The sequence below is a fragment of the Fukomys damarensis genome, unplaced genomic scaffold, assembly GCF_012274545.1.
Source record: "Fukomys damarensis isolate Sample0158 unplaced genomic scaffold, DMR_v1.0_HiC HiC_scaffold_30, whole genome shotgun sequence".
NCBI classification, from domain to species: Eukaryota; Metazoa; Chordata; class Mammalia; order Rodentia; family Bathyergidae; genus Fukomys; species Fukomys damarensis.
In genome coordinates, this window is record NW_022900942.1 from 4,198,452 (window position 1) to 4,207,209 (window position 8,758).

An 8,758-nucleotide genomic window follows, 5' to 3' on the forward strand; every position below is an offset into this window, starting at 1 on the left:
GTGGGGGTGGGGGAGAAAAGCTGGGTGTGGTGGTACAGATAATCCCAGCACTCTGAGAGGCTGAAGCAGGACTGCAAATTCAAGTCCAGCCTGTGCAATTTAGCAAGACAATGTCTAAAATTAAGAAATAGAAAGGACTGGGGTTGTAGCTCAGTGTGAACACCCTAGGTTCAATCCCCAGTACTACAACGAATTGATACATTTTTTTAAAACAGAAAATAAAAGAAACAACAACAACAAAACCCCAAATAATTGGAGGCAACAGAGTAAGAGAGGCCAACCCCACCCCAACACCATGCATTTTACATACTGGGCATTTCCCAGGTTCTGGAACCCCAGAAGACAGTTTGGAAACAAAAGGAGAGACCCTGATGTCAGGGAGCCTAGAGTCTCACCTTGACTCTACCATTAGAGCTGGGTGGCTTGGGGACAAGTCACTTCCTCTGTTGTGTCTCAGTTTCCTCACTTGTAAAAGGAAGATGTGGCTCACCAAGGTCAGGATAAACTAGGTTGTGCTGCAGAAACAAACAGGCCCAACAATTCAGTGACTTCAGACCACGCAGTTTATTTCTCAGTTATGCTTTATGTTCATTTAGGGCTGGGGGGGGATAGCCACATTCTGGAACATTCTGGAACATTCTGGATCCCTGCTGGCCATCATACCAAAAGGAAGCAGGACCTGTGGAGGTCCTTGCTAGGGGAAGTCCATGCTCTGGCCTGGGAAAGGTGTGTCTGCTCCTCTTACAGCTCCACTGTCAGGAACTGGTCACATGTCCTCACAGGAAGCAGGATTCTTCTGGTAGAGCCAGGGGTGCTGGGCTAACAGCTCCAAAGGCCTCAGCCAGCCAGGTGATGTGAAAATTCAGTGAATGCCTGGATGGGGCACACCTAGGCCCGAGCTCAGCACAGAATGAGCGCTCTTTCCTCTTCCTAGTTTTGTGTTTCACCACAAGAATGGCCTCAGCTTCCTAATGCTTCTCTGTCACTGGTTAAGCAGGACCAAGATGGACCTGTGGTTGGAAGTTTTTGCAGTATTGGGGATGGAACCTGGGACCTTCACACTGAGCTACAGTCACAGCTTTTTTTTTCTTTTTTGAGACAGGTTCCTGCTAAATTGCCTAGGTTGGGCTTACACTTGGGATCCTCCTGCCTCGGCCTCCTACAGTGCTGGAACTGAAGATGTGTCCCACTACCCAGGCTCAGAAGTCCTAAACGTGTTGTCCAGGTGTATGTGTGCCAGTTGTATACCAGGTTGTGTACCAGGGATGTCAGAGAACTGAGGCTCAGGAAAAGGCACGCTCACACCTGACCTTGAACTTACACATGACCACAGACTCCATTGTGCATTTCTGGGAGACATGAGCAGGAGCCCCCAGACCTCTCACCCCTGGCTCACAGCCTCTCCACCCAGACTGGCCTACACTCAAGCTGCCTGGGTGATCAGGGCTAGCGTAGCCAGTCAGCTGGCTCTTTCCCACTTCTACCTCTTGCCCAGTCAGCTGACTCCCTTTCTCCTTTTTTCTCTGTTAGCATCCTGCAGGATTTCCTGGAAAGCAGGTTCTTTCATTCACTCCTTTTTTGACTGGGGCAGAAACTGTTCCGAGAGGCAAAGACACTAGCTCAGGTTTCCCCAGTGGTGGGTGCTGGAGGCAGCATTCGAACCCAGATTGCTCGGGCCCAGCTACTCAGTGGACAGGAGGATGACAAGGGTTCAAGGACAGTCTGGGCAACTCAAGAGCACATGTTTCAAAATTGTATAAAAAGGGCTGGGGATGTAGCTTAGTGGTAGCAACCCTTTGGATTAGATCTCTGGGAGGTGGGTGGAAAAGAGAGACGCACGTTTCACCAGGCTGTGTCTTCGATGCTGCCTCTGTTTCCCCCTTCTCTCCTGTATGTTCCACCAGATCCTTACTCTTGTAGTCTGGCAGAGCCCCTGAGCTCCTTCAAAGGTGGGAACTGAGGCCTCCCAAGCACGGGGGACCTCTGAGCGGCAGACATTGCCTGAGGCCCTGGGAAGCAAGGGTGGCTGGGGTGATTCTGGGCAGCTTCCTTGGGTAGCAGCTCCGGCTTCCTGGAGGACAGAAGTAGAACAGCAAAGCTGGGTGCTCACTCCCCTCTAGCCCCTGCCCCCCCCCCCGGGCGGCAGCTTCCAATGAGGCTGTGGGGTTAGCAGCAAGGTAAGCTGGTGTCTCACCCTACTTTGGGCTGGGGGAAGGCAGGGCCACTTGCCCTCCCAGGGGGGTCCCAGGACCCCACCTTCTTATGCAATGGGAGGGCTGCATAGTCTCCCGGAGTGCAGCTGCTTTCCCAGCCCCTCTTTGCAGGAGCTAAGCCCTGCCCGGGGCATCCCTGCCCTGAGAAGGCAGGAAATGAGAATTAAGGAGGATTTAGAAGCCCGCCCGCCTGCAGAGAGATTAGCGGTGAGGGATCTGCAGAGGGCTGGGCCCTGATCCCCTCCACGGGGCTCCAGAGCCTCATGACCCTGAAACAGTAATTGCCAGGCCTGCTGGGGTGGGGTGGGGAGGGGGTGCAGCCCCTGGGTTCTCCTTCCGGGTCCCCCCCACTCCCCGGGGAGCCCCCAAGGGACCATTGCCATAGTTGCTTTCATTTATTGAGTGCTTGCTGTGTGCAACACTCCCCGTAAGAATTCCTTTGCTGGGTGGGGAATTTATCTCAGTGGTTCTGCTGCCTGCCTCACAAGCACAAGGGCCGGAGTTTGATTCCTGGTACCAATAATAATAATAATAATAATAATAATTCCATTGCTGCCTGAGATCTGCCAGCAATCTGAGGAGGCAGGAACGTGGAATTCCAGTCCCGGTGTTTGGAGGCCAGAGCTTCAGTCCTAATGAAGACTGCAGTGTCCTTTGTCCCTGTCCCGCTCACCTCCCGCATTGCTTCCAAGGTACTCCAGTAACACCGCCTTACGGTCCCCCTGGTTCTTTTTTTTGTTTTTTTTTTTTTTTTTTTTTTTTTCCCCTGGTGCCTTTAGCTGTCTGGATCTCAATCAAGCATCAGAAAGCAAGAAACAACTATGCACTGAAGTGCACACTCCAGGTTCCTAGGCAGACTCAAATCTGTAACCCCGATTAATGAGCTCCAGGACCATGGGACACTGTGTTTGTCCTGAAAGCGTGACGCCTGGCGTGTGCGGGGTGCTGACTGCTTCTGTGCAGCTGAACTGAGCTGGTGGCGAGGGTCCTTGCTTAGAGACCTGCATCCCAGAGGACACGTGATGATGAGGTTGGTTGTGTCCAGTGGAGCCAGGAAGGACGCAGGTGGGCAGTGGGGTGACCAGGATGAAATGAAATCCTGGCCAGGCATGGTGTTGCACACCTGTCTTCTCAGCACTCGAGAGGCTGGGGCAAGAGGATCCTGAATTCAAGGCCAATCTCAACTACAAAGCGAGAGTGTTTCTCAAAAAACCCAAACCCAAACAGAGCAAAAGCAAAACCTCCAACACTTATTACTCTCCGGGCATTTGCACTGTCCAGTTATCTGATGAAGTAGATATGGTGAGTACCCCATTTACAGGAACAGACGCTCAGAGAGGTTGAGAAACTTGCCCAAGATCACACAGCATGGAGCAGATAGGCTGAGACTGTGGTCCAACTCTGCCTGGACCTGAAGCCAGACCTTGAGGAAGACCATCAGGATAAATAACTAAAGATCAAGTGGTGGCTTCCTCAAGGCTGAACATGTGGGGCGATCCTTATTGTCTTTTGGCATTTCCTGCCTGTAACAAGAAAACAATCAAATTATATTTAAATTATCCCTAAACAGAACTCTTTCCGTCTGAGAAAATGCTGGAGAGGAAGATTCCTCTGTGGTCAGGGTCCCCACAGGAGACGAATTCTGTAATTAGAGTGGGCTCGGGGGTCTGCCAGCCAGGGAAGTCACAGGACGAGCTCCAAGAATGTGACACAGATCCAGTCCCCGTCCAGCTCTGAGGCTCTGAGCCAGGCGGAAGGCGAAAGGGATGTCGCTTATCCCACCCTCTTCCCTCAGGACAACCTGCTGGCCTCCTGCCCACACTGGGACCTCTCCAGCCTAAACGTTTATTCTCTGTCTCAGACAGTAAGACTAGGACCTCGGTAGGAACAGGCTGAGCTTTATCAGCAGGGCATGGGTTAAATGAATCATGGTCCAGATGATGACAAAATGAGATTTGAAGAAGAAGGGAGAGAGAGTGAGAGAGAAAGAGAGGTGGGTAAAGTGTCAAAATTTATTGCAAGCAGAGTGCAATAGATCCCCAGCACTCCTGGTATCTTGCTCCTTAAGGAAGGCCCTGGTATCTGTGAAGGTGACCTTCATTGGAAATAGGATCTTCGTGGAATTAAAGAGTTTTCTGTTTTGTTTTATTTTGTTCTGTTTGTTGTGGGCAGCGCTGGGGATTGAACCCAGGGAGGACTGAGCTACATCCTCAGCCCTTTTTATTTACTTATTTTCTTTTGAGATGGAGTCTCACTAAGTTATCCAGCTTTTAGGCGTTCCCCCCACCCCCATACTGGGAATTGAACTCAGCACCTTGCGCTTGTCAGGCAGGTATAGCACCACTGAGCTACATACCTGGCCCTAGATATCCAGATTTAAACTCAGGATCCTCCTGCTTTAGCCACCAGAGGCTGGGATTACAGGCATGATTCACAATACCTGGCTTACTCGTGCTTTTTTTTGCAATACCAGGGTTTGGAACCCAGGACCTCCTTGCACTTTCAAGGCAGGCACAGAATCACTGAGCTAAATCCCCAGCTTATATGCTTTTTAACATAAGCATCTCAGAAACACACACTGCTGTAGAAGTGGTTTTAATCATTGTATTGGTTTCTTAGTCTTACTGTGGCACATCGCAATGCATTTAGTGGCTTCAAACAACAGAAATGAGCCTGGCACGGTGACATGTGCCTGCAAACTTAGCACTCTGGGAGGATGAGGCAGGAGGATCACAAATTCAAGCCCAGATATTTTGAAATTTAGTAATTTAGTCAGACCCTGTCTCAAGATAAGAAATAATAAAAGGATGGGGGGTGTAGTTCAGTGCAAAGGCCCTTGGTTCAATCCCCAGTGCTGCAAATAAATAAATAAACAAATCTAGAAATGTACTCTGTCACCGTTCTGGAAGCCAGGATTCTGAAATGAAGGCATTGGCAGGGTCACACTCCCTCAGCAAGCCCTAGGAAGAATCCAACTTCCTTCTAACAGTTAATCCTGCCATTTCCCAGCAAGCGACAATAGACCTAGTCCTTAGAATGGTATGTGGACCTTTACAGAGGAACCCTGACTCCTGCGATGTGCCTGACTCTCGATATTAATTTTTTGTTTTTGTTTTTTGGTTTGTTTTTTGTTTTCGGTACTGGGGAGCAAACTCAGGACCTAGTGCTTGCAAGGCAGGCAGCGGCACCTCCAAGGCAGGGATGGAGTTGTTAGTGGGGCCTTCGGTCCCGCATGGTTGCTGGCTGACGCTGGCTGTCGTCACCTTTGGCACCTCCAAGGCAGGGATGGAGTTGTTAGTGGGGCCTTCGGTCCCGCATGGTTGCTGGCTGATGCTGGCTGTCACTGAGGGTCTAGCTGGGGCTGTCACCTCGGACACTCACTCACGGCCCTCATGTGGCTTCTGTGTACTCCAGTATGACGGGTGGGCTCCAAAGGTGAGAACCCCAAGGTAGAAAAAAGAACCCTGAGCTGGGCCTGTAGCTCTGTAACAGAGCACAGGCCTAGAGCCATATGCACAAATAAAAAATACAAAGAATTCGGAGAGCTCCAGAGCCAGAGAGGAGCCAGGTGCAAACTCTTTTATGACCCAGCCTTCAGTAATTGACAGATCTACTTCCTTTACTCCATTGGTCAGGGGGGCCGCAAAACCTGTCCTCACTTAAGGGGGTGGAGACACAGACTCCGCCTCTGATGGGAGGAGCATCAGCACCACGAGGATACGATCAATATCAGGGATGGACATCTTTGAAAGTCCCAACCTTCTGTTCTGTTCTCATTCTTAGTTTTTCTACTGCTTTTTCCTCCCAGGCCAACCATTTGCCTCTAAATCCTTGTCTCAAGGTCTACACCTCTGGGGAACCCACACTAAGATAGGACACAAGTGAGTACCATCATCTCATCTCAGTATTTGCTGGAACCTCCCTGAGAAACCAAAATCCACAGATTCTCAAGTCCTTTATATAAAGTTGTACAGTATTTGCATTAGACCCACACTTCCTATATGCTTTACGTAATCTCTGTCTTTTTTGTTTTAATTGGAACCAGGGATCGAACTCAGGTTTTTGAGCTTATGAGGCAGGTGGGATCACCACCCAGCCCCTCTACTTTTTTTTTAAATACAATTTTTTTTTTTTTGAGACAAGGTATCACTATGCAATCCAGGCTGTCCTTGAACTCACTATGCAGCCTCCACTGGCCTCAAACTCATGGTGATCCTCTTGCCTCAGCCTCCTGAGGGCGGGGACTGAGGGCATGCACCTCTATGCTCTGCAAGTCATCTCAACGTATGATAGCTAATAAAATGTAAATGCCACATCAATAGCTGTTGCCCTGTCTTGTTTAGGAGACAAGAAAAAGTCTTCATGTTTAGCACGGATGCATTGTTTTTTGAGGGGGACACCAGTGATCGAACTCAGGACCTTGCACTTACAAGGCAGGCTTAGTGCCACTGAGCTAAATCCCTGGCCCAGATGCAATTTCCTAAAAAAAAAAAAAAAAAATCTGGTACCAGGGATCAAACTCAGGACCCTGTGCTTGTCAGGCAGGTACAGTACCACTAGCTAAATCCCTAGCCTTAAAAAAATATTTTTGATCTGAGCTTGGTTGAATCCCTAGATTTGGAATCCAAAATATGGAAGACTGACTGTATTCATGTTTATTTAGATGGATATAGGTATCTGTAAGTGTTCAAAAAAATATGTGGAAGGGTGCACCTCGAACAAACAACAGTGAGTCCTCTAAGGAGAGCTCATCTGGCATCTCTTGGAGTTTTCAACCCCAGGAAAATAAGGATTTCTCCACTGTTTGTGGAGAGTAAAAGAAAGAATCAGTAAGCCATTATGATGTTAGGAGACACTGGTCCGGAAGTAGCTATCACTCTCCTAATACCCAGAGAAGCAAGGAGTCTCTGGCAGCCCCTCTCTAAAGCGGGAGCCACCAGCCCTTTCTATAGCAGAAGAGAGGGCTTGGGGTTTGTCCAGGGATCCAGGATTTCCTGTGCCTTTCTATGAGCACTCAAACCTCAGTTACTAATATGTGATGTATCCCACAATGCTGCTACATATACTGTCACTTAGCCCAGTGAGAGACAGACCTGGCTTGTAAAAACCAAAGACCAGACATCCTGAGCAACAACTGGCTGCTGCTTGTGTTAAGCACTCAGCACAGCCATTCTGGTTGGTTCCTTGTGGTATCTTGTGCTTTTACTTGCACTCTCTGATAACTGATGATATTAGGCATCTTTTTTTTTCCTTTAAGACAGACTCTCACTATGAAGGTCAGGCTGGCCTCAAATGCCCTGTGATCCTTCTGTCTCAGCCTCCCAAGTGCTCGGATTGCAGGGGGGTGCCACTGTGTCTGGTTGACATAGTAAGCATCTTTTAGATGCTTTTGACCATTCTGATATCTCCTTTTGATAACTGTTTAAGTCTTCTACCATTCTATAAATGTGGTTATCCATCCTTTTTGATTTTTAGGTGCTCTTTACATATTATGGACCTCAGTGCTTTGTCAGATATATTATCCTCCTTACTGGGGACACTGCCTCCCTAAATCATCTCCCCATGTCCCACGCCAGAAGGGACCACAGATCATTTCCAGGGCCCTGTCTCTGTGGAAGGCAGGCATCCAGTTTGTGGAACACCTGTGACACGTCAAGGACTCTGCATCAGATATAGTGTTAGTCTCCTATGCTTATTTATTTAGTTCACTCCTGCAACACGTCGTATTTGAACATCTAGTAGGTGCCAGAAATTGCAGGACACGCTGAGAACAGAAGTTGGTGTGGGCATCCAGTGATGAAGCTGGATGGGGATCTCTCAGTCACAGGGACATCAACTTCCCTCTCCTGGGACCACTGGGGTCAAGGGCAGGGCAGCCAGTCTAGGCCAAGGAGACCACAGGAATCCGGGCAGACGCGACTAGAGGCAGGACCAGGGTGGGGGCCTGGGGGCGGCCTCTTCACAACGGAGGAAACTCAGTCTCAGAGAGGTTTAGCACTCACTTCCGGTCACACAAGTAAGAGATGGGGAAAAGACAAGCCAATCAAAACGTGACTGGCTTTCAAAAACAGGAAAGACGTCCCGTGAGCGTCTAGAGATGCTGGGGTGTGTGTGGGAGGGGGTAACAGGGGAGCCCAGGAATCCACCTGTCCCAGGCCACAAAGCAGGAAGGTGGCCTGCCGCCCGGTGGGGGAGGCGTCACGATGTCCCCAGCGGGTCACCTGGGGGTCCTGGATAGGCAGAGCTGGGGACCGGGCTGCACAGACCCAGTGCCCCAAGGACCTCGGCTAAGCGTGCAGGATCCCTCCTCTTCCCGCCAGTGGCCCCGCAAACTACCTCCCCAAAGCCGCAGCGCCGCCGGGAGGGGACTCAAGGGTGACAAGGAGGACGGGAGGGGGGCCTTGGAGGAAGGTGCGCCCCTAGGGCTCGGATCCCCAGGTCCCGCACAGCCGAGGGTCCAAGTGTCCTTCCTGCAGGGGTCACCGCCGTCCCCTTGGGGATCCGAGTGCCGCCCCTTGTCGCCCCGCCTCTGTCCCATCAGGGAG